The following is a 26,119-nucleotide window of genomic DNA, read 5'->3' on the forward strand; positions in this document are numbered from 1 at the left end:
TCCTGACCGGTGTTTCATTAATGTATACCCTTGAGTATGGTTATTCTTCAACATTAGAGTCAACAAATCAAACCAACCATGCGGCACCAGCGGACTCCTCTTCGGAGGATTGGCCTTCCGATGCTTCATTTTCAGTGTTGCCATTGATCTCTTTTATTACTTTTTTGGACAGGCTGTGACACCGTTTGGTGTAATGTCCTTTTCTACCACATTTCCCACCCCACATTGTGCATTAAGTGCTGGGCAAGAAGTGTTGTTAGCCAAATGTGTGAAACTACCACATCTATAACAATGCTTTTGTGGATGAAGGTTTGGTACTGATGGTTTTGTCATCTGCATTGTTGGAAACTTTATTTTCTCTTGACATTTTTCTTTGTCAGGGGGAGATATGGTGCAAACAGAATCTTTATTCTCCTTGTTTTCTAGTTGTTTGACACATGTCATCATATGTTCAATTCTTTTGGCAATGTCTAAAGCGTCATTCAAGGATGGATCTCCCTTTGCCCATGTTTCCTCCCTTATTTTTAATTCCTTTACTTTGAGCATAAATGTCATGACCCACAGGACGCGCCCCTTTTGGTCTTTCTGGTCCTTATCGCAACGGGCCTTGCATTCCCTGACACTCCCAACATGGCCGTCCAGCGTGACACGCCTTCCGCGGTCTATACATTGGACGTAACGTATTCTATTAATAGACCGCACCCCCGTGGCTCCGCGCGTCTCAATGCTATTGCCAAGTAGCGATCACGTAACCCACGCCATAGACACGGATCCCTCAGCAGTGATTCCCTTTGGCAGGATATTCATCCTTTCCGAACCTGAGAAAAAGGCCCTCAGAGAATACTTGGATACCAACCTTGAGAATGGCACCATAAGACCTTCAAAATCTCCAGCCGGAGCTTCATTGTTCTTTGTTCCTACGAAGGACACTAAGGAACTCAGACCCTGCCTCGATTATCGTGGATTAAATTAATGCACCCTCAAGGACCGGTACCCTTTACCCTTAATCTCGGATATCCTGGAAGCGGTCAGAGGCGCTGTGATTTTCACGAAACTGGAAGTCTGGGGTGCCTATCATTTGATTTGTATCCGGGAAGGAGACGAATGGAAAACAGCATTCAGAACACCCTTTGGTCACTTTGAATATCTGGTCATGCCCTTTGGATTAGCTAATGCCCCAGCAATCTTTCAACGTTTTATGGACAGGGTGTTCTCTGACATGCTATTCCTCTTCATCAACGTCTACCTGGACGACATTTCGATCTACTCAAAGGACCTTCTAAAGCATGAAGAGCATGTAAAGGCAGTACTACAACGACTCCGTGAACATAAACTCTTGGCCAAACCCGAGAAATGTCTGTTTCACGTTGCTTCTGTTCATTACCTAGGATTTATCCTTACTCCAGAGGGAATTGGCATGGACCCTTCAAAGGCCAGGGCTATATTATCCTGGCCTGCTCCCACGCCCGTGAAACAAGTTCAATCCTTCCTCGGGCTTGCCAATTTATACCAGAAGTTTATACCCACCTTCTCTGAGATTGTTCAACCGATTGTTGCTCTCCTGAAGAAAGACACCCCCTTTGTCTGGTCTATTCCGCAGGATAAGGCATTCCAACTCTTGAAGACAAGATTTACTCAAGCCCCCATTCTGGCCCAACCTGACATTGATCGCCATTCCTGGTGGAAACGGATGCCTCTAACTACGCCATTGGAGCGGTGTTGAAGCAAGAATTTGAGGATAAACTAGAACACCCCATTGCTTACCTTTCACAAACCCTGACTCCCAGTGAGGCACACTACTCCGTCCTGGAAAAAGAACTTTTAGCCATCTGCCAAGCCTTCACTTAGTGGCGACATCTACTCCTGGGAGCTATATATCCAGTCCAGGTCCGCACGGACCACCGAAATCTTCAAATTCTACAGTCATTAGAGTGTTGGAACAGTCGTCTGGCTCGTTGGGCCTTCTTCTTTGCCCAGTACCAGTTCCACATCACTCATGTTCCTGGATCACAAAACTTGATTGCTGACGCCTTATCTCGACGGCCTGACACTACCGAAGATAAGGCCTATCCTAAAATGTTTCCCCACACGATTTTTGTAGCTCAAGCAGTGCATCTCCTGGAAGAAATCAGAGTACAAACCCAATCCTCTGAACTCTGGAAGAATATTTCAAGTAAGAATCAATGGAACCTGAGAGTCAAGGAAGGATATTTGTTCAAGGACAACGCTCTGCTCATTCCTACACAAAAATTACAACAAAGAATAATAAACCTCTGTCATGATACCCTTCACTCCGGACATCGTGGCATCACCAACACCCTCCACCTCATTCAAAGACAATTTTGGGGGCCTAAAATGAAGACTGACGTACAACTATACGTCCGAGCCTGTGCAATCTGTAGTCAGAATAAACATGACAACAAGAGGCCGGTGGGTCTTCTTCTACAACCCGCACTGCCAACAAGGCCATGGTAATTTATCGCTACAGACTTCATTGTGGAATTACAGCCTTCCAGAGGGTACACCACTATCATGGTCACCATTGACTTGTTCGCTCATATGGCTCATTTCACACCCCCCAGTAAGGTACCATCCTCATCTGAACTGACTGGAATCTTCCTGGAGCACATATTCCGCCTTCATGGACTTCCTTCCAAGATAATTTCCGATCGAGGACCTCAGTACGTCTCACAATTCTGGAAACACCTCTGTCAAATATTAGGAATCCAACGCGCTCTTTCATCAGGTTATCACCCTCAAACCAACAGGGCCACAGAATGTGCTAATCAGGCTCTGGAACAATATCTTCGATGTGTTGCCACTAAGGTTCAGGATGACTGGTCGCTCCTGATACCTGTGGCTGAATTTGCCTATAACAATTCCGATCATTCAGCAGTTAAGACCAGTCCCTTTTATTGCAGCCAAAGATTCCATCCATCAGTTCTGCCCTCAGTTCTTCCACAACCAACACCGGTACCTACTGTCGACTCCTGGATTGAAACACTCATCAACATACATAAGGAGACCAAAGAGCACTTAGAGAAGGCTAGAACACAGACCAAGAGATATGCGGATTCCAAAAGAAGACCCGGGCCTTCTTATTCAGTTGGAGATCAAGTCTGGTTGTCCTCGAAATTACTACCCTGACATCTATGGCCAAACAAATTGGTCAACAAATTATGGTCCGTTTTCCATCAAGGAAATTATAAACCCAGTCTCAAACCGGCTCAAGCTACCAGAATCCTGGAAAAAGATTCACCCAGTTCTTCACACCTCCTTATTAAAACCTTACATTCAATCCTCCCGGAAATCCTGCAGACCCACTCCTGTGATGGTGGACAATCAACTGGAATATGAAGTGTCCCGGATATGCGACTCCAGGTATAAACGGGGTCAGCTTCAATACCTGGTTGAATGGAAAGGATATCCCCCCAGTGAAAGAACTTGGGAACCACTTTTCTAATCTGAATACCACTAGACTGCTCAGAAGATACCACCTCATACACCCAGGCAAACCTGGAGGAACAGGTTTTCGAAGGAGGCATGCTGTCATGACCCACAGGACGCGCCCCTTTTGGTCTTCCTGGTCCTTATCGCAACGTGCCTTGCATTCCCTGACACTCCCAACATCGCCGTCCAGCGTGACACGCCTTCCGTGGTCTATACGTTGGACGTAACGTATTCTACTAATAGACTGCACCCCCGCGGCTCTGCGCGTCTCAATGCTATTGCCAAGTAGCGATCAGACGTTTGCTCCGTAGTTCGCTGTATTGCTTTCCTGGTTCCTAGCTTTTCTACTTCCATTCCTTGCCCTTTTCCCTTTCCTCTTGCTTCCTGGACTCGTGTGCCATAAGCACGTCTTCTTCGTTTCCCGGATCCCCGGATTAATGCATCCCGGAATCTTAAACGCACGCTGGAGTCGGAAGAGACTCGCTCAGCCTTATTCAAGTCCAGGTCTGTCGGCAAGAAGACACCGCCCATGGAGTCCAGCAAGGATCGGTCTCAGGTTAGAAGGGGGGAACTCCATGACAATAAATTGATCACGTAAACGTTTGTCATATAAAGGGCCAAAATTGCAGGTATTTATCTAATTCTCTGAGTGCAGTTATGAATCACTCAATAGATTAATCTTTAGCATGTTCCCTTGTGCTGAAGTAATATCGTTGGAAAACAGTACTTCAATGTTTCTCAAAGTGTTTGTCGAGTTTCTTAATGATAACCTCATAATGCGTGGGTGCATCAGACCCTTCACCAGAGACGTAGGAGCAAGGTCAGGAAGGCTTCTTAAGATTCTTCTGCCTTCATACCATAGACAATGCATTAATAGTGCTCTGTGCCTTTCCATGTTGAAGTTGGGACCATGGATGGCAGTGACACAATCTAAAATGTTCTGCATCCATGTTTCCCATGGTATTGTGGGTTCATCTGCATTTTGAAAGGAGATTACAAAACAAGTTTATTGTGATTTGCCAAAGACATGGCAACAACAGAAAGATGCAACTTTAAACCAGTCGTGAGGACACAACGGCCCTCATTACAAGTCAGGCGTTGGACCATGGTGCTATTAGCACCATGGTCCAAGCCGGATTCCGCCATGGTGGATGGCGGAATTACCGCCCCATTCCAAGGTGAGTGGGGCGGTAATTCCCCATTCACCATTTGCCCTTCCCCCATTCCCATTTTTGCCCCATAGGGCATAATGGGGATGGGGAAGGCGCTAATTACGGGACCGTAAATTACGGTGCCGTAATTAGCACCAAGGTCGCTTAGCACCTTGGACTTTAACGCCTGCAAAAAGCAGGCGTTAAAGTGTGAATCAGGCGTTAAGGGTTAACAGCGCCGACGGCGCCGTTCAACCCTTAACGCCTGACTTGTTATGAGGGCCAACATGTTTAACTATACAGTTGTAACATAATTAATAACAAGTTTCCTTGTTAGAGTTGCCAAACTGTTTATGTCCATATATTGATTTGGCATCATAACATGTTTATGTGAAGCAGTTAAAAGATATAAAGTTATCTGTCTCTCCCAACAGTAATCAATACACATATAAGGCAAATATATATTATAAACACATACATTTGAAATAAATATATAACACAAAAGCCTATCATTGCAATTTTATACATCCTTAATGGAAGACCAGACGTTTCAGAAGTAAGTAATGCAACCCTAAAACATGTCCTCTGTTTTAAACCACTTTACTTTCAGCATTTAAAGCACACTATAAAATACATTATGTGATAAGTTAATTTGCCTAAAGTTATTGTTTGACACAAACTTCAAGGTTCGTGTATGCATGGTGTTACGAAAATGTGAATATCCACATACATTATATCCCCTTTGTATGTGTCAAACTAGCAGAGATTATAAATATAAACTAGTCTTTAAAAGTTACTTTTTATGTGTTGCTAACTTTCATTGACCATTATGAAGGGCCATTTGTTGGTAGATAACTGGAGGGTTGCCCAGAGCAATACCAGAGGTTAAGATTAATTCTAAACCTTCCAGCCATCACCTCTTGTTTCACTTACAACAAGGAAAGCGACAGAGGATATCTTGCAACCCAACTGCTAGTTCAAAGCAAACCCAAGTTTATAAAAAAGAATATCATCAACTCTGACACACGCAGTATACTGTGTTAACCCTCCCACCCTCACTGGCAGCCGCCTATATACATACTAACAGTCCCCTATTGTCCATCACCCCATTGGGCAGTTATGACTCCAACCTGACCCACTGACACGTGGGTTACCATGCCATTCCCTAAGGTTCCCACCTCCCTGATTGGCGAGTTTGCATGATGTATTATTCTTCCTGTTGGCCTGATCATGTGGTACATGTAAAAACGCTGTTGGGGGGGTGTCTGTACTTCTGCTCTCTATATGATAGAGGAGAGGCACAGGGGACCCCAGCCAAGATTCTCTATTATTGGTACGTGGTCGAGCAATCAAGGCCTAGATTCTCAGAAGGTGATGCGGGCTGGTTCTTAAGTACAGTGTAGTACCCAAGCACCCACAAAGGAATGTTCACACACTGTATTGGTTACAACACAGTGTTTATATAATTAATATTCAAAGGTATATACAATATCACAATAACTCACTTTGTACTCCGAAAATCAGCAATGGTAAATATATACAGTTCTAAAGTGCTACCACTAACGTTATCCGATCTCATTAAAAAGCATACGGTCAGAATGACACACAGATCAAAATGAAGAGGAAACCAGCAGTAGAGAGAAGAAGGAAAGCAAGATGGTTGAACAATTGGCAGAATGCTGGCCCCGTGCCACTAGACACAGTTCTGTGTGGAGATCCCCCCACCTTGGCAACCTGTAAAGCAAAGATGTATCACAAGCCCAGTCCATATATTGTTCCCACCTTGGTGTTGTAGCGTTCCTCGTCGGGGAATCGACGGCCCTTCTTGAGTGTCCTCCCTTTAAGGCAGGAGTCACGGGTCGTCGGACGTCCGACAGAGAACAGGTTGAGCTACGACGGTGAAGTGGCCGCGTCGTTCCTAGCGGTGCTCGTTGACGGGGAAGCGTAAACCTCCTGCAAGGAAGAGGCGTGCGGGGCACCTCGGTGTTGATAGTTCTGGACCGCAAAGAGTTTGAAGAACTGTGGTCCAGCACGGGTGTCAAGTCGTTGGCATCTCTGTGGTCTTTTGGGTGGTGGGAAACCCACCGGCGAATGCTCCTCGCTGCGTCGACGGTCAGGCCTTCTCCAGCAGGATACAGCGGCGACGATGCGGACAAGAGCGTCCTTGGATTCAAAAGTTCTTAGGCAAACGGGAGCACGGCGGCTCTGGTCGGCGACGGCGATCATCGACAGTGGCGGACAACAGTCCGGGTGCTTCTCTTTGGAGTTCCGCAGCAGTCCCCGTATCGGGTCGGCAGCCTGTCGAAGGTCTGTCTACCTGGGAGCTTTGGCAAAGGTCAGCTGGTGCACGATGGTCCCTCGTAGCTCGGGAAGAGGGTGCCTTACCAGGTCCTCTCTGGGTCAGTCCTTGGAGACACAGCAGCTTTCAGACTGTAAAGGAGAGCAACAGCAATTCTTCTCGTCCAGCAGGGCTTCAAGGTCAAGCTTCAGTTACTCCAGTTACTCGTCGCAGTGGCCTTCAGCTTCTGAACACTTCTGAACACGATTCCTAGCAGTGAGCGGTCCCCAGATATACTGTTGATCTCCCATTCAGTCCGCTGGGTCACACTGAAGCATCCAATCCCTATGAAGGGCATTCATGCAGGCAGGCAACCAATCAGGCACACAATGCATTCAAGCCATTCACTTCTCTCCAGACACTCACAACAAGTTATATGTATTGGGACAAGTAGCAAGCCATTCAACACTTCATACTGCATTCATACCGGTTTCGGGCAGAGCTGTTTCAGTCATTGTGTCAACCACCAGATACTAGACACCCACAACATCGAATGCGTATTCGTCACACACTCCATTCACCCAGGTCCCACCCACAGGCGTACCCACAACATACGGTCGTTAGGAAGGCTCCAGCCAGTCTGGTCACCGCTTCCCCACACTACCATATATGGAACTTCCACCCAACAGCCAGTCAGGGGGAAGGGACAGAGTCAGGGCTTCCCGGGACTTCGGGAAGATCAAGGTAACAGGCGATGGAAGGCAAGAGGCCATGGGGGCCATTTTGTCTCCATCAGGAATCTACCGATTCCAATGACAGGACCTGGGCATCTGTCGTGACATACAAAGTGCCAATTTGCTAATTAGGGCTTTAGATGACAGCATTAGCCGCTGAAAGCTAATAGTTCATTCAAAGTATGTGCTAAATGCTGAAAATAATGCTGACAGTAATCTGTGGTAGCGCCTCCATTATGCATTAGTGAGCTACAAAGAATATGCAGGCCTAGTAGGGGTGGTAGGTCACATTATGCATTGTAGATAGACGGGCAGGGTGAAGGCCCCAGTTCTGTAGCTAATAGAGACATTATTGGAGGGTTTGGAGCATTATAGCACCTATATAGCGCTTAGATCTTTGAAGCGCTATGGGCACTAAGCTATGAGTGCATGCCTTTTAGAGTTTGCTCACATGGGGTTAATTCATCTCGGCTTCCCTTAGAATATTCTGCCTTTCTGTAGCTCTGCATGGCTATGTAAACAAATCCTCTTTCCCTGAGATGGCCTTGCACTCACACTGATAAGAAGACATTCCTGTGCTTTCGCAGATGAGCTCCAAGCAGGGAGGGGCACACAAAGGAGCACAGTGGAAATTCACTGAGCTGGGTTTTTCCATAAGTAAACTTATTTCTTGTGCGAGGATAGTGCCCACATGAATCAGGTGGGAGATCGATCCGTGGACTTGGTTCGAGCAAGAGCGAGTGTCCGGAATCTGATGCTCTGTCGGCACCCTGCAGCGCTGTCATCTGAGCGGGGCTGGCAGCAGCTAGCTTATGAGGGCCAGGGTCTCCCAGCGCTGATTGAAGGGGCGTAAGACTGTGTTTCTCTGTATTTCTCTAAGTTCTATGTTTCTTCATATTTTGTGTTTGCTCTAATGAGCTTTGTAATCTTCGCTAATACTTGAATTCCAAAGTGTTGCTAAATTCACTGTTTATGCTTTTTGTCTAATAAATGCTAAACATTTTGAAGGTGTCATTTTTCACTAGCATGAGTTCACTGCTCAGCACGATAGAACCTGTATTTTGGGCTGAATTGGGTAATTTTTGCTCTCAAGGGCTGGTCCCGAGGAAGATTTTTCCCCTTTTCAAGATATTTGGTGGCAAGATTTGGTGGTATCGTGCAGAGCAGTGCCTTGCTATGAAATGACAAATTGTGTGAGAGAATACAGTGCAGATTGAGGAGCAGGCTGTCGCATTTCCTTGGTCGTCTCACTGCAGCTCTGAGACACCAATAGACAGCACTTTTGTGTCGGCCTGCCGCGGCCGATAGCTTGGGTGGTTAAGACTTTCCCCTTCAGTAAATCAGTCGTGGCTGACTTACTGCTTGAGAATGAAGCCAGGGAGCAGAAGGCGATGAACAAGCGGGAAATGGCTATGTTCAAAGCACTCCGATGAATGGTGAAGAAAGATTTATGTTCAATTAGGAAATAATTTTTTCATGCGGTTTCTCTTGACAAAGTTATAATTTGGATTGCAAAGTGAGACGAAAGTTTTTGCTCTATTTTGGCATGAGGGCAGAGAAAAGAAAAAAAAGTTGCAAGTATTTGACATGCAAATTGTGAATAGTGATTTAAACATTGAGATCCAGCCCCAGTGTGCTAGCGAGTGGGGGGCTGTAATGTAAGGAGGCGAAGGTTTGCTTTTTAAATTTATGCTTTTGGAAGTGTTGACATTCCTATGATAACCTGGGGAATGAGCCGAGTTTAGGGAGAAAGAGTAACATCTGTGTTGAAAGCCTAAAGGGTTTGTTTTTTGGCAAATGTAAATTCCATGTGCTGGTGGTGCATTCTGTTTAAGGAAACACACTAAAATGGCTACATTGCATTTTAGCTGTGCCATGCTTACAATGGGTGAGAGACTCACTTGAAAAAAAAAAAAGTGAGTGAATGGCATTTGGATTTTCGATTTTTGTGTATTGATTTGGAATTGCAGAATCAGTTTGCAATGATTTGGGGGAAAAGACAATTTATATTTTCTAAATTGCCCCTAAATTGCCCCTAGAGTATGTGACTGTTCCCACGCTATGCCATGGATTTGCTGCTAAAGACAAAGGCCTGTTGCTATTAAGTGATGTATGTTTTGGAAATTACAGTGACATGTTCAATGTGATTCATGGTGAAAAAGTTGTTGACAAATGAACAGCCCACAAGCAATACAGAGTGTGGGTTATTCATGCAGAAATCATGCAGGGAGCTGCACTAAAAATGACACTAAATGCACTATGGTTTGGCGCTGTAAAGGAAATAATTGGTTTTAGTTTGGCAATGGTACAACAGAATGAAAAATCTGTGTGTGATAAGACAGCACAAAGATTCAGTGGGTTGCAGGTTCTTTTGAAAGATCGCACATTGCATTGGAGTGAGTTTGTGAAGCCAAACTACAAAGTCACCAGAAAGAAACATGATTTTACGTTGGACCTAGAGCAACAGTCTGTCTTTCAGCAGGCTAAGGATGATTTGCAGAATTACATCACACTGGGCCCCATAATGAAAACTGATCCTTTTGAACCGGAAATTATTGTCTACAATGATGTTGCTGTGCAGACCTTGTGGCTTGAAGATAACTTGCACAGACATTCCTGTCATGGGCTGGCTGAAATGGCTGTGGGAGGAAGGCAGGAAAGCAGAATGCCGCGCTCCTGTCTAGTAAAATGGTGTTTACAGCAGCTGGCAGATATGGGAGCTTTTTTGAGTTGTTGAAGCAGTGCAGAAAACAGTTAATCTGGATGAACTGTCTGAAACGAGTGCCTTCCATTGAAGCCGCCCCAGCTTATGAGTTATAGGCAAAGAGACAAGCTTGCTGTGTGCGTATGGCGCTGCCATGTGCACAGGAATGATAAACAAAAGCCGATGTTCCTGCATTCCATCCCCTGTGAGAGACACTGTCAGTGTGAGCAAACACAGAGGTGGGACTGGAAAGCCAGAATGCTGAAACTGAACTGAAGGCAATAATTGCCATGAGCGAGGAGATGAAAAAGAGCGCAATCTACCTTACACATGCCGATGTACGCACGCTTTCTGACACTGGCATGCAATAACAAAGCTGATTAGAAGCAAGGAATTTGCCCAGTATCAACACTGGAAGAAAAAGAAATGCTGCATGCAAATGGCAGGCTGGGTGCATCACGCGTCTGAACATTTGCGGAAACTGTGCACCTGTGAATGGGCTAAGAAAAGACAGCTGCCCATTTCAAGAGACATTGCCATGCAAGCTGCATCCCAGTGCCCCATGTGATGTGAACTGAAGTAGAGTGCTGTGCACTGGAGAAGAAACCTCTAGGTGCTTTGAGAAGTGAAAATACACAGCCAGCAAAATGCAAGCTACATTGCCAGGCCTGGAGAAACTGACAAAGACATTATGGCGTTCCAGATGGAAGCAAAACTGACAAAGGTAGCTGTTTTGCAAGAAACAACATGCAGAACTGAGTATACCAAGAACACTGCACATTAGCCATGATCCAGAAGCCTCGCGGCTTAGTGCAAGAATGAATGATTTGTTGAAGCAAATAAAGAAACAGACTTAGACTATCGCTCTCAAAGGGGTAGCCCAAGAAATCAGCAGACACCCTTTGGGAAAATGACAAGTGGAAAACCAGAGGCTTTAAAGACACTGGCTGTATGGAGAAAAATAAACAAAGCTGCTTGTGCAACTGCAGGCGGTATTGGACTGAAGGACTTTACCTTTGAAATATGGAGTGATGCCATTAGGGCAACCTAAATCAAGATCATGAAACACTGTAAGCAAGTTGGCGCCTGGCATTCGTGATCGCTTTGGTGACAAAGAAAAGCATTGATACATTGAGAAGTGCGATCTGGGTACTTATTATATGGCTTTTGTAAAATCACAGATCAGTTTGAAGTACCATTGACCAAATATGATCGCATTGCACAAATGAGTTTGTGATTAGGCAGTTACACCCTGTATGGTTGAGTGCAAATGAGCCCCCAGTAACACACAGAAGGGTGACAAATAATTGCAGTAGCAATGATAAAGTGTGTAATTACCTAATGAGACTTCTGAAGGTGGGGTGGTGTTAAGGGAAGGGGTGGATAACGCTGATATTGTAGTTTTGATGACATCCTAACGTGGATAACGCTGATATTATACTTTTGATGAAATCCTAACATTTCTGTTTGTATCTTGCCTAGGCAGAAAACCAAGACAGTAGCGTGCCATGATTGGGATAGAATGTGTGCAATTGCCGGGTGACACTGATCAGTCAAGCAGACGCATTCTCAGAGAAAGCGGGTCAATGCGAGGTGCTATGTGAACTTTGAACCTGTCCTGTACCGCACTCAATGCTGCTAACGTGCGTGACGCGTGAGGACATTTGTTCTGCAACCTGCGAGAAGTGTCCAACAAAGTAATAACTTTCCCAGAACTGTCACAGTGCTGACTTGGCATATTGTCAAACATTTGATTTGATACTGCACATTCAAATGATTCAGTTGCTGGAAATAACCTGGTTGATATGTTTTGCCTTTCTTGTCTGTGGACAAAGCAACCGTAATGGGTTGTGGACTGACAACATGTAACCCAAACAGCTGTGTGAAACAGCACTTGAATGCTAACACATTGAAAAATGTTTTTTTGAATCTGTGAAAAACAAAATGTTTTGATCTTCCAACTGAATTGCTTTAACCAGAGTTTTTGTTTTGAGAATTACTAAAGTGAATGTAGCCAGGAGTATGATTTATGAATGGTGGGGGCAGCAGGATTATGCAAGTAGGAGCGTAATATGTTTTGAGATCAAATGAGTGCGCACACCAAAGTTATCTGTGCATAGATAAAGGTTCTTAATTTGAAGGAATGCTGCCAAGTATATGAAATCTAATTTGAGATGGTAACCTTTGAAACACGAGGATACTTTTACAGCCAGCCTTAAGGCGGGTAAATGAACCCATGACTGACTTGATACTTGATTTTATGACACAGTGTGTGCACACGGTTTATGTTAAAAACCAACAAGTTTTATGTTTTTATGGGGACGGCTGTCTGCAGCACACTGATGCAAGGAGACACATTTTGATTGTAGACATTTAGAGCAATTCATTAGAAAAGCGCTACAAATGAGTATCCACATGGAACTGCTAGCGTACTGGCCTGGCACATTGTCGGGCATCTTTTGTCACTGACTCATATTACTGGTGCTTATGAAATCCTAGGCCCAAATGTTTCAGTGAATGGATCCAACAATTTGTTTGATGTTTCATGTTTTTTCTGACTAAAGAACTACAGCGAGTGTTCTCGCCAAGAGTTTATGGACTATAACTTGACCAAATGCATTTCAAACAATTGTACGATGAAACAGCCACTGCCGGATGGTAGTATGGTGTTTGTATCTAAAACTAATATTGTGTATGGTAGGCATCCCACTTGGAGAAGGGTATTCTCCAAGTCACACAAGGTAGAAACTGTGAGCATGCTAGATTTTCCAGTAGTTAAACAACATTTAAATTGCAAACACATAATGCACGCGTATATCATTACAGAAGTACACTTAGATATAGATTTGTCACGACGCAATGTGCCATTATTACAACCAAGCTGCTGCAAATGGAGTCAATTTCTATGGCCCATCACCAAAGTGCGCGTAGCTAGGGAGCTAGATTCATTAATTGCGGGAGCAGCGGGGGGGGGGGGTAACAGGAACTTTAAACGCTTTTGACATAGAAACTGTGCGCAATAAGCTAGCCACTATGGGTTCTGATGCCAGCTCTGCTACAAAACCTCTGGCCTAGTGGGGCCCATTGATAAACCCTACCCTGCGCGACACTGCTACAAGTATTGGCCACCACTGCAGATGGCAAAACTTTAGCTATGAAGACATTTTTTTCTGCCATAGGGCAGGTCAACAAGACTGCTAAATACACACGATGCATTTTATGGCAAACATTGTTAAATCAGCAGGTGTTGGCTTTTCACTCCGAGTGGGGGCGACTATCCTCAACCCACTGGCACACAGAGCTACAGTTACCAGCAAACATATGGATTAAACCGCTTGCTTTTGATTGCATTAATAACACATGCCATGATTTAATGAAAATTAGTAGAATTGTTTTTATTTAGATAACCTGGTACCCATGGGTTCACCTTGCTCATGAAATTAGATGTTTTTTGGTTGGGTTCTACTAACATGGGGGAAGTGACTAATCACATAGTCCATAGTCACATTTGAATGCCCTGGGATCAGGGGGGAGGGTAGGCCCTTAGAGTGGAAGGATGCCAGGTTTAGAGTTGGTAACCATATATAAATGCAATAGTGCATTGTAGAATAGACTACACCAGATTGCCTTGATATTTTAACCGCATGCTGCTCTTTAACTGACAATCAGTGATATAATTTTTTTAGTATTTTTTGTAGGCCAGGTTTTGGCTAGGGTAAAAGTCCCTATTCACTTTGTGTACATTTTGGTTTAGGTAGTGTTTTTATTAATCTTGCATGCCACGCTGACTAACCGCTAGAAGTTAGTTTGCTTAAACCTCTTGCAAAACCCCAAGGTCTTTAACCACCTCATTTATCACTGCACTACATACTATGTTGATGGGTATTAGCCAGCATTGTCGCCCACACTTTGAAAAGGGGTGGAATGCCATGATATACAAAGTGCCAATTTGCTAATTAGGGCTTTAGATGACAGCATTAGCCGCTGAAAGCCAATAGTTCATTCAAAGTATGTGCTAAATGCTGAAAGTAATGCTGACAGTAATCTGTGGTAGCGCCTCCATTATACATTAGTGAGCTACAAGGAATATGCAGGCCTAGTAGGGGTGGTAGGTCACATTATGCATTGTAGATAGACAGGCAGGGTGAAGGCCCCAGTTCTGTAACTAATAGAGACATTATTGGAGGGTTTGGAGCATTATAGCACCTATATAGCGCTTAGATCTTTGAAGCACTATGGGCACTAAGCTATGAGTGCATGCCTTTTAGAGTTTGCTCACATGGGGCTAATTCATCTCGGGTTCCCTTAGAATATTCTGCCTGTCTGTAGCTCTGCATGGCTATGTAAACAAATCCTCTTTCCCTGAGACGGCCTTGCACTCACACTGATAAGAAGACATTCCTGTGCTTTCGCAGATGAGCTCCAAGCCAGGAGGGGCACAGAAAGGAGCACAGTGGAAATTCACTGAGCTGGGTTTTTCCATAAGTAAACTTATTTCTTGTGCGAGGATAGTGCGTCATGGTGACTGACGGCACGAGATTACAAAAAATGCATGCCCACATGAATCAGGTGGGAGATCGATCCGTGGACTTGGTTCGAGCAAGAGCGAGTGTCCGGAACCTGATGCTCTGTCGGCACCCTGCAGTGCTGTCATCTGAGTGGGGCTGGCAATAGCTTATGAGGGCCAGGATCTCCCAGCGCTGATTGAAGGGGCGTAAGACTGTGTTTCTCTAAGTTCTATGTTTCTCTATATTTTGTGTTTGCTCTAATGAGCTTTGTAATCTTCGCTAATACTTGAATTCCAAAGTGTTGCTAAATTCACTGTTTATGCTTTTTTTGTCTAATAAATGCTAAACATTTTGAAGGTGTCATTTTTCACCAGCATGAGTTCACTGCTCAGCACGATAGAACCTGTATTTTGGGCTGAATTGGGTAATTTTTGCTCTCAAGGGCTGGTCCCGAGGAAGATTTTTCCCCTTTTCAAGACAGCATCCCAAAATGGAGGACGCCCAGGGCACTAGTCATTTCAGCACGGAGCTGCCACCAGCCTGTACCCTGCTCTGTGGGTCACCCACAGGTGCCCAAAAACATACACTAGGGGCACAGGGTTGCACCCCTACCCATGGGTGCCATAAGGGTATCCCATGGGTCTGTTCACCAAACCAAGAGAGCTGCACCGCCAGGAGTCCCACACGAACTCCTGCGCGGAAAACACAACAGAACACGATAAAAAGCAGATAAGGACAAGGATACGGAGGCCCTGTCCCTCCGATGCATTTCCAGCATCACAGTACACACCTGGTCATCAATATGAGTTCAGTGGATATTCTCAAGGACATCCTGGCCTGCTTGAACAATTAAGCGATTTTCCTAATCCATGCCTTCCCGTCGTAGGCCTACATTTGTTGGCTTCACTGCTGGTTCCTCATGGTACACATCACAGGGGGGTTAATTCCTTGCTTCTCCCTTGACAACTTCCCCTACTTGGAGCTTCTTCTGGAACTCTCAAGGACCCAACTAATCACACACCTCTTGATGGATTTAGAGGTGTTATTTGTGGACATATGGTAGTTCAAATGGTATGGCTGCTATTCTGGGGGACGCTTGAGTCCTAAATCTTCACCAAGCTTTTGGCAACTCAGGATCTATGCCCTGGCTTCCATGGGCATGTCCTTCGTACTGAGCACAGCCCTGGTCGTGCTCGGCCATTCACATTGCATTCGGGTTTGGGAGACCTGCGACACAATACAATTGTATGTTATCTATGAGGCCTGAAGGTCCCTGTGTCTGGTGTCTCTGTCTATTTTCTCGGGGCTGGGGAGGGGAGAAGGAATCATACCGTGTCTCCATGCAATGCTAGGTTATGCTTTTCCCTGGCCTATGGCGAAGTAGGCCTCGTTTGCAAGATGGTGGGACTTTGGGGCTATTTGCAGCATGGGGTGGAATCTAGGTTTTCATTACTATTTACTGCATTTCAGCTATTTTACTCACATATCACACATGCCTTATATTGGGGCCCACTTATGGTTTCGCATCTATTGTGATTTACCCTATTTGATTGGCGTGCTGCACGCATCTCACCCCACTTTGAACGTGTGCGGTCACTTTCTTGCACACTAGTATACTTTTCTAAATCTGAATTGTTTGGCAGGGCTGAGAGCTGGACATGAATCCCAACATTCCGCCCATCAGGTAATCCTATATTAACTAACCCAGCTGCTTCTTTCCTCCTATAATCGTCATCCTTGGGTGCCCACACCCTGCACACATGACGCAAGCTTTCCCCATCCACTGCATATTTTTCCAGGTTACATGTAAGATAAATGCATCCTCCATCATCAGCTATGTCAGGCCAGTGCACTACATTTTTCGCTGGGTCAGATGGGGGTGAGGTCAAAGTCCCAGGGGGATCCATGGGTTGCTCAATTTGAACCATACGTGACTTTGTTGGATCATTTGTTTGAAATTGCCTATTCTTTGCACCAGAGGAAGCCATATTTGCTCCTTTCGAGATCATTATCATAGCACTGTTTGGGATTGTCTTCACAAAGCATCCATGTATCATTTGGCACGTGCAGAACATCACCAGTAACAAGACCACGATAGGAACTTTTATTGTCACCACTGCCCAAACAATTGGATACCCATGAAAACATTGTGTCGAACCAATCTTCAGCTTCTACTCCTGCTTCAGTTTCCATGACTGTTTTGAGCTTATGGAAGACCCCTAGATGTGTGACAGGGACCCATTTTCTGCATCATATGGAGGTATGTACAACAGGACAACCCCATTTTTTTGCACATTCCTCCTTCCATCAGCCTCAGCAGGTCTAGACCATAGCAATTTTGGAGCATCGTCAGCTGGATGCCACGCAGTTCACTCTTGATAGCATTCAGGCTTTGCTCTATTTCATTTGTCAACTGAATCATTTCCCACCTGATGATCTGCAGCCATTTTGCATTGGCTGCAGCCTGGACACCTGGCAGTAGGATGGAGGCGAAAAGCACCTCAGTTTTGGTGAACAGTTGATATTTGTCTGATATGTCCTTTAGTAATTTTGACGAATCTTTGGAAAAGTAGTTGGATCGCTTCTGCCGTCTTGTCAGTGAACGCTTCTTTCTTCGTGTTGGTTGGGGAGTAAGGCGGAAGTGCACTTGGCTGCCCAACAACATGCAACGATGCTATGATCTGATGGACCTCGGGAACCACCAGGATTGCTGAATGCAGGGTTGATATCGAGCACACCCCTTTCCATGATAGTAGGAGATGCATATATGCTCGCTGACCGCACACCCAGAAAATGTCCATTGGGGCTGATGTGCCCTTGTTCAGATATGGGATGAATAGAGTCTTATTGCATTTGTTGTTGGTGTCCACCGGAAACGTACCATGGTCCCGAAGCAAATCTCGCATTCTTCTTCTTGCTATATCTTCACCGGAACTTCTTTTGCTTCGATCCACGTTTCATTTCGATACGCACGTGGCCCATATTGTGAGACAATTCTTATTGATGTTTGATATTACTCCTTCAATGAATGCCACCATTCCCCCTGCCACACAGCTCACAACTGCCTCCTGAAACCTGTCTGACCTAAACAATACTCTGTCCATCTTCAGCATCGGGTGTGGTCTGTACCGCAGGTCTTTGTCATTCATTGCACACTGTGCTTCGTCTATATCCGTAAACGCAACTCGTACCTTGTGCCTCTGGAACATGCTGCAAACCTGACATAATACCAGATGAACCAAACACTGGGCTTCTAAAGGTGGCATTTCTAAGAGTACTTGCATTTTGGGTGCTCCCAACGTGTGGGGATGAGAGAGCAGACAAAGCAGCTCTCATTCCACCTCTACTTCCCCACTGAGCGCATATGACTGTCCAACAAGTTACTGAATTCGGGATGGTGCACATCGGACATTGTATCAAATACCATCCCTTTATACTGGTTGTATTCTTTATTCGCCTCTAACCAACATTTTACCCGGGGCGGCCATCGCCACGTGGTCATGTCCACTATGTGTCCTTTTTTAGATGTACCAGCTCATGTGAAATGTTATCATTACAAACTGTTACGTCATACCCCTATTAGACCCCCCCCCCCTTTTATATGATCCAACCATATAAACTGGCTGAGTGAATAAAAGCATATTCTGACAATAAAAAGAATAATAAAATCAGATAACACACACAATATTACACAATGCATTTATTGGAGAGAGTGAGGAGAAGGGTTTAACAGTGCAATAAATACAATAATTGTAACATTATTGTACATAGCAGCAATTGATTGCAAGCAATAATGGAACATGGCAGGGATAGAGATACACATTCCTCAATATTACAGTCTGCTCCGTTGATGAGGTAGAAGCTAAGCTATAGTGTAAAGAAACAGTGTTGGAAGTTGTAATACAGAAGAATTACTCAACAGGAAAACAGGGAAAAACACAGGAAATTATACAGGATCCTCTGAAGGGGGTGCAGCATGGGGGGGGGCCTCTGAGCATCTGATTGCCGCACCCAATACCGCAGCTGCTTCAACTTGACTGAAAATGCAATGGCATAAATTATTGTATACGGGCCATTGTACCGTGGCTCACTCCACCTGGAGATAAAGTTGCGCACACATATTCTATCACCCGGTGACAGCTGAGTGGTGGCGAGCTTGCTGTTCCTAGTGCAGTGCTGTCTTCATCTTCTGTTCGCATGGGTGCTATATGTTGAGAGATGAGCCTAATTCACTTAGTTAAATTGCATAAATAAGCATGAAATTAATCTCCTAAAACGGATGCAGCCCTGTGAGCATCTGAAGCACACTGTATTGGTGAGATTGGTGTGTACATTCGTAACCCAGTCACAATTGCGTGGGGGGAGAGGTGCTGATCCTTGTAGGGCTGCGTTCATAAACAGAAGAGGGCCATGGGCAAACAATGGACCCAATTCTTCTTGAGAGTGATGCAAAGTTTTGACAATTTTGCCTTCAACAGGCCATTGATTCGCTCAACAACACTGTTGGGCTGCAGGGGATAAATTGAGCACATCTCATGCTTTATTCCTAAGAGAGCTGCGATCTCCTTAAACAGCTCATTAAAGAAGTGTGTGCCATTGTCTGATTTAAGTACTTCGCACACTCACCAACGAGGAAATACCTCACTTACCATAATCCTGGCTGCTGATTTAGCATCTGGATGTGCACAAGGACCCACCTCAACCCAATGTGAGAAGGGGCACATGACAGCAGTCAAATATCTGTACATGTTGCACCATTCTCCCATGTCGGCAAAGTCAACTCGTAGCTCTTGAAATGGTCTGCTGGGGCGTGGTAACATGCCTCACAGCGTATGGAGTGTTTGCCCAGTATTGTATGCAGCCCTACAGATAAGGGGTGTATCAGCCACTTTTACTCCCTAAAAATAGGCAAATACTGGCAAAAAATACAAATAGGGAGTACAAATGCTCCCAACAAAACATAGGAAACAGACATGTAGGGCCTTGCGCCCCTGCTTTCACCCACACAGCTGCATGCATATGTTTGGACCAGCAGTGCACGATGTACCACAGGAAGAAACTGCTAACCTGATCAGAAGAGGTAAACGTGCATCTTTTAATATGTATGAATAACTAGGTGCAAAGGATTAATTATTGTGAAAACATTTCTTTTTTCCAGTTAAAACATTTTTACTCCCATTGGTATTTTTTACTCTTGAAAAATGTGTTTTACTCCTAACTTTAAAAAAAAACAGGCAGTAGAATACTCCTACTTCAAAATCTTATCTGGAGCACTGATTGTATGTCTGACGTGTCATGCAGTTTGAAATAAAAACATGAAAGAATTCATTAATATTTGGTACATACCAATCCTCTTGTATAGCTGCAGTAATGCGCTGCTTCAATACATGTGCAGGATAGTGCAATTGCTCGAACGCAACCATGACCAATTCCTGGGGATTTATTGGTTTTCCTGTGATTACCTGCCTCCATATCAAATCACAGCAGATTGCTCACACCTTCTTTTTTCCAGAGTACGTTTTCAGTCTGGGGTGCCTGCTCTTGTATTTCTATTAATTGCGTAATGGGGACAACGGTGTATGGCACTTTTAACTGCATTTTCATTGTTGCTACTTCTGGATATGCTGTAACATCTGGCAATGGAAGGTAGGCCACTACTGTTGCTGCTTGGTGTGCGGCCTTGTTTCCAACAGAAATTGCATCTGTGTTATTGGTATGGGCGGCACACTTGACAACAGCGAGAGAAGTGTGGGCCGCCCGAGTGCATAGATCAACCTACCCAGCAGCACTGCATGTTGTACCGGTGAGCCATCTGCTCTTCGGAAGCCTCTCCTCTTCCATCGTAACAGTCCTGAATGGACCATACTGGTAACATAGGCTGAGTCTGAATATATTTTAACCTGGCATTCCAGGGATTCTTCTAGCACTTCGACCGGCGCAATGAGTTCTGCCGCCTGGGCAGAATAGTGCACCAGTAATTTTTTCTGCACCAGCACATTATACTCCCTTTCCACCAGGCTGTCCACTGCCTGTACGCCTGATCCCAGTCTCCTGGTCAATTGTTGCTGATCGTAAACAAAGAACACCTCTCCCTTTTCTACTGCACAGTCCCTTGCTTTTGGTATATCATCATCAGGGCCCTCATGGTGTGAGAAACCTGAAGGTGTCTGACCCGCTAGTCCTCAGGAATCTTCACTGCCTCCCGGTTGCTACACAGATTAAATTCAAATCCCTCTGCATCATCCAGAAGGCTGTCTGGGCCCGGGGACCACACTATCTTCAACATTATCTCACTAAATACTCTCCGTCTAGACCACTTTGCTCCTCTGGCACCAACTCATTTTGTGTAAAGTGCTTTGCTAAAAGGAGGGCAGGGGGTCGCTCACTTTCCTCTGTGGGCTCTCTCCTTTGGAATAGCCTCCCCCTCCCTCTGCAGGATCTTTTCAAATTCTATAAGCTCCTTAAGACCTACCTCTTTTCCTCCTCCTTCCCTCCTTCTCTCCTCTGCTAATCCCACAGTTGCTGAATTGGTGTCCTTGGCCCCTATGCATTTTTGGGGCCTTGCCCTTCCTCACAGATCCTATTCTATCCACAGCGCTTTCATCTGCACACCCTTCGGTCTGGCGACTCGCACTTACGCCTCCCGCGGCCCAGGTCACGTAGCACTCATCATTCCTAGCACTTCGTGCACAGTTCACCTACGAGCTCGGACTCCCCAGCACTTACTCGCTCTTCCCTCTTCCTTTCTGCACTTGCACATTCTGAATACTCACAAGGCATAGTAGGTTTGTCCCTCCTCCTCTTCTCCCTCTGCTTTTAATATTGTTTTTGTAACGTATTTCCCACCCTCCCTCCCTGCCCTGTGGGCACTTCGAAACAGTATATTCATATTGTATAAGCGCCCAACAAGCAAACAATAAATAAATAAATAGATCCAGGTGGCCAGGACACGCCCATCGCTATTGGATCCGGTTTCTGTGGGTGGACCAGTGGGGGAGGATCACCTGAATAGGGGGTCTTCGGGGATGAAAGTTGGACACCGACGGGTGGGATGTGTTACCCCCTTCCTTGTAACACCTTTTCCCCATCCAACCCCTAGGGATATTTAGCAGCTCTACCCCCCCCCTTCCAACATAAACACTTTGCTACACCGTGAAAGTCAACAGACTAGCACAGAGCCGTTTACCTGACATGTCCCAACACAAGGGTCAGGCAGAGTCATGCAATTGACAATAACGAAACACACCTGACGGCCCTTTCCCTTCCCCACAGGGATAAAAGGGTGAGCATGAGAGCACGCTTTGAGCAAGGCCAAACGCATGAGGAAGAAGCTATTCCAAGACAGCAGTTCGAATGGAGAAGAAAGGCAGTGAGACAGAGAGGACAACAAGGAGGGAAGTGCCCTTGCCCTTTTCGACCCGATCGGCGAAGCCTCTGTGAAAGGAATCATAAGACTGGGAACTACAGCTAACGTGTAGTATAACAGATGTCAACGGTGCACGGGAATCTACCGCAGTGATAACCGAGGTGGGTAGACGTGCCTGCTACCGTGATACCGTTCTTGACTCCAGAGATAAGAAATGACAAGGATTTCAGCACTGCCGGTGAGTCGGAGGGAGAACCGATAGTAAACCGGACTGTGTTGAAAAAAGATTGCAAACAGCAAAATGATATGAACAAAGAACTTGTGTGCCACTGAACTTTTAAAAGCCATGGGAAAGACCAGCTGCAAAGTGGTCCGGCGCCTGGAGACACTGGGTCTGGGGAGGCCATGACAACAATGGTCCCTGTGGGGAAGATACCTTTGAAATGTACATGGTGTTCCCACCCTGCAAGCCTCCTTGGGACGCAGGGCCACAGGTGCAAACTGCCATTGATACTGCAATGGGGAGAAATGGGCATGAGGCATCCAGAAAAGGTCTGGAATACTGCTGAAGGGGGATACACTTATGTGGATTGCAGGGGTGGGGTCTGCGAGAGAGGGGAGCCTAGAGACTCTGGGTCTGGGGAGGCCATGTGAACAATGGCCCCTGTGCGGAAGATACCTTTGAAGTGTAAATGGTGTTTGGCACATTGGCCGTTCCCACCCACCCAGTAGTGTAGTGGGTTATAATGGAGGTAGGATGGATTGTTGTGGAGTAGGTGAGCGTAAAGGGGCACCAACCATTCTTTCATGTCCCTCATAGACTTGCCACCAGCTGGCCGAACATTTATTTATTGTCTCTTATTTATTGTTTATCTTATGCATTGTCTTATTTATTTTATTGTTATCCTATGTACTGCACGGCCCCTTTCCTTTTGCCCCCGCACTTTTACCTCCCCACCGTCCCCTGCACTTGCGTGATGTCAATGTCACCTGGCCTAGTAAAATCGTTGTCTCTGTCTTCCCTCTGTTCCTCCTCCCTTGCCTCGTCGCGCCTTGAAACTCTTGTGTATAGGCACGTTATAAATGCCATATTATATCATACCATATCATATCATAGACAAGTGAGCGTGTCCTTGATTCACTAAAAAATGGAAACAACTATTCATAAAAGCTCATTTGTATGTTATTTTGATGCTGATGTTGATGGCACAAATATAATACAAATTGTATACTTCGGCTTGCTCCGACGACACAGACGGGTATTACTCGTCGAACTCTGAATCCAAGCCTCCCATAAAGCCATCATGTAAATGAATGATAGGCCACCAGCCTGTACCACCTGTGGAAGAGAAACATACATACATACATACATTTAAATTAACCTGATAAGTGTACAAACCTTACTTGAAAATGCACCCTGTATCCTATGGCATAGTTGCCCACACAAATGTTACTTCATGGATCAATGAACTTAGGCTTTGAAGTGTACAAACATTACAAAAGTGAACACACATGCAATCCATAACGTTTGGGGCACAGAGAAATATTGTTTCTTAGTTGAACGTGAAAGGCACATAAGATGAACACTCTGATTTCACAAAAGCGTGAGAAATGTATTGAATTGGCAGACTACATTCATTAGGCAGTGATAGATCAAAGTTAGGACTATATAGGAGAGAAACATGAAATGTAAGTGGTCTTTGTGGTCAAAATGACATGACACCTAGAGTACACTTACTCGTTACTTAGATTGCGAGGGCAAACTGTTGTGCGAAGTTCGTACAAAAGCACCATCATAATCCTCAACATGGACCTTGTGAGGAAGGCTGCCTTGAAGTCATGCAGCTCGGTAACGCATCGCGGTGGTGTGTCTTCTTCCGATATGTAGGCCAACCATCCAGAGTTTTCTTTGCAGCAGCAGTTCTCCTCCTCGATTGGCATGACCTTGCACCGATTGCAGGTAGACCAGGTGGAAACGTCTTGCATGCGAATAGGCTCAGGATCCAGTGATTCGTCTTCCCAACTGTCATCCGATGCCCCATCTTTTCTGCATCTTTCTCTATCAACCAATTCCACCTCAGAATACTCCCGCTCGTACTGGTAGGGCTGTATTGTTGCCATTATACGACAACATGTTTACATTAAACGCAAGTGACGATTGAAATCAATGGTAATGCTTGTATAAGTATCTGTTTGCAGGGGCTCTGTGCAACAAGGATAGCTGAACAGAGCAGAAACGAGTCACAGGCTATATAAAAAAAAAAGACAGTGAAACTATTGAAAAAGCAACTCTGATGTTGTCTGATGAGAAGCGGTGTGTTTATAATTATTGAGGAAAGAAGCGTCCTGCCATTTCCATTGAGACATGGCATTAGCTGGCGCACAGAGAACATTGACACGAGACGTGCACTCGTGTTGTGAAATGGGCCGTACGCGTCTAGTGATGTCAGCTTCAGGGGCGGGTGATATGATTTAGTACCGCAGGGGCACTTGAATTTAGGGTGATCGATCCACGGATAAGATTAGCACAAGATGGCCGCGTCCGACTCATTGATTTTGCATGTGTAAAAGTGAGGAAAGCTAAGGTAGGGTGCATAGGAAATGTTTTTACGGTCGATCACAGTTTGCTTAAAACAACATGACCGAATGCTCGGGACAATGGCATTTTTTAGCGCACTATTCCGTTAAGGAGGAGGGCAGAGCTGAGAGAAGGCTGAAAGGAGTAGTGAACAGAAAAGAGGAGGAGAGGAAGGTTCCTAGAGGGATAGGGAAATTAACAGTAAGGAATGAAGAGAAAAGATAATACTTGGTTTGTTTCCTGAGGGGGCTGGGAGGAGGAATGTGCATGCAGGGGCATGTCGATCAAGTTAGTCGACAGTGTCAGGTACAGTGTCTAGGTCCGGCGTCAGGACCCAAATCACAAGTGAGCAGTGAATTACAAGGCCAGTACTCTCCACCATCTGCTGCTCACTCCTCTCTGGACTCTTGTCCTATTGCACACATCCTTTGCACTCACTTGAACACCTTTCACTGAAAACTGACACTCCTGGGTTTTTATAGGCCTGCGTTTCCCGTTTAGAAAGTTCTCTAATCTCCCATTGGGTACGCAGGTTAGCTGTCTCTCTGAGCCAATCTCTGCCGTGTCTACCCCAACCTCCTCCTATGTCTCCCCTGTGTTGGCTGGAATTCTTCTGGGTAGTCTTCATAATGGCACTTATCCTTGCCCATGTTTTAGCCTCCATTTCCTTCCAGCCTGCCAGGAGGCCTCTAGTGTTGTTTGCTCTCTGTCCGCCTCCTATATCAGGTAAGTCACTGTCCATATGGATCTTGGTGAGGGTTCTGCTGCAGCTGCTTCACTTTTCACATCTGGGGATCCAGTGGCAGATGTTGGGTCTCCCAGTCAGTTCCTGGGTGGGTGAAGAAATGCCTCTTCTGCCAAGACAACCATTCCTTTACTTCTTCCCTGGGCGGGTTTTGTACTTTATACCCAGTTGCATTGTGGTACTTGTACTCTCTGTTGTTAGTTTCTAAATGGTGCTGCTCCCTGGGCTACACTTGCCATTCCATTGGTATGAGAAGAGTGGTGGATTCTGGTAGATGTAGTCTCTGTCTCGTTTGTTGGTACACCAGGTCACTCTTAACACCATCATTCTGCTAAACCACCTGAAAGGTCAGAGAAAGATACCTGAGCAGAAAAGAGGCTGCTAGGCACTGGAAAAGAGAAACCGGCACCACTGCCCATACATGACTCCAATCATACAGTGGAGCCATAGATGGGGTGCCTCTCGGCTCTCTCACACCACCTCTGGGGGTCTGGTGAACCGCCCATCCCAGCTTGAGTGGGAGCATGAGCCCGCTTGACAGGATCATATCCCAGACCCTGTCACACTGTTCAAGTTATCCAATCAGCACTTGTAACATCAGGGAG

At 45.4% G+C, this 26,119-nt stretch overlaps 1 long non-coding RNA gene across 1 annotated transcript in view; it reads left to right on the forward strand.

Annotated features, from left to right (window-relative positions):
* LOC138521686 (uncharacterized) overlaps positions 1 to 15,177 on the forward strand; it is a 37,551-nt gene extending 22,374 nt beyond the window's left edge. The window contains exon 2 of the long non-coding RNA XR_011283095.1: positions 11,800 to 15,177. This is a non-coding gene — a long non-coding RNA (uncharacterized lncRNA). The remainder of the gene's footprint in view (positions 1 to 11,799) is intronic.
* Positions 15,178 to 26,119: the final 10,942 nt, after the last annotated feature.

Source organism: Ambystoma mexicanum, chromosome 13 (genome assembly GCF_040938575.1).
Source record: "Ambystoma mexicanum isolate Mex_15411 chromosome 13, UKY_AmexF1_1, whole genome shotgun sequence".
NCBI lineage: Eukaryota > Metazoa > Chordata > Amphibia > Caudata > Ambystomatidae > Ambystoma > Ambystoma mexicanum.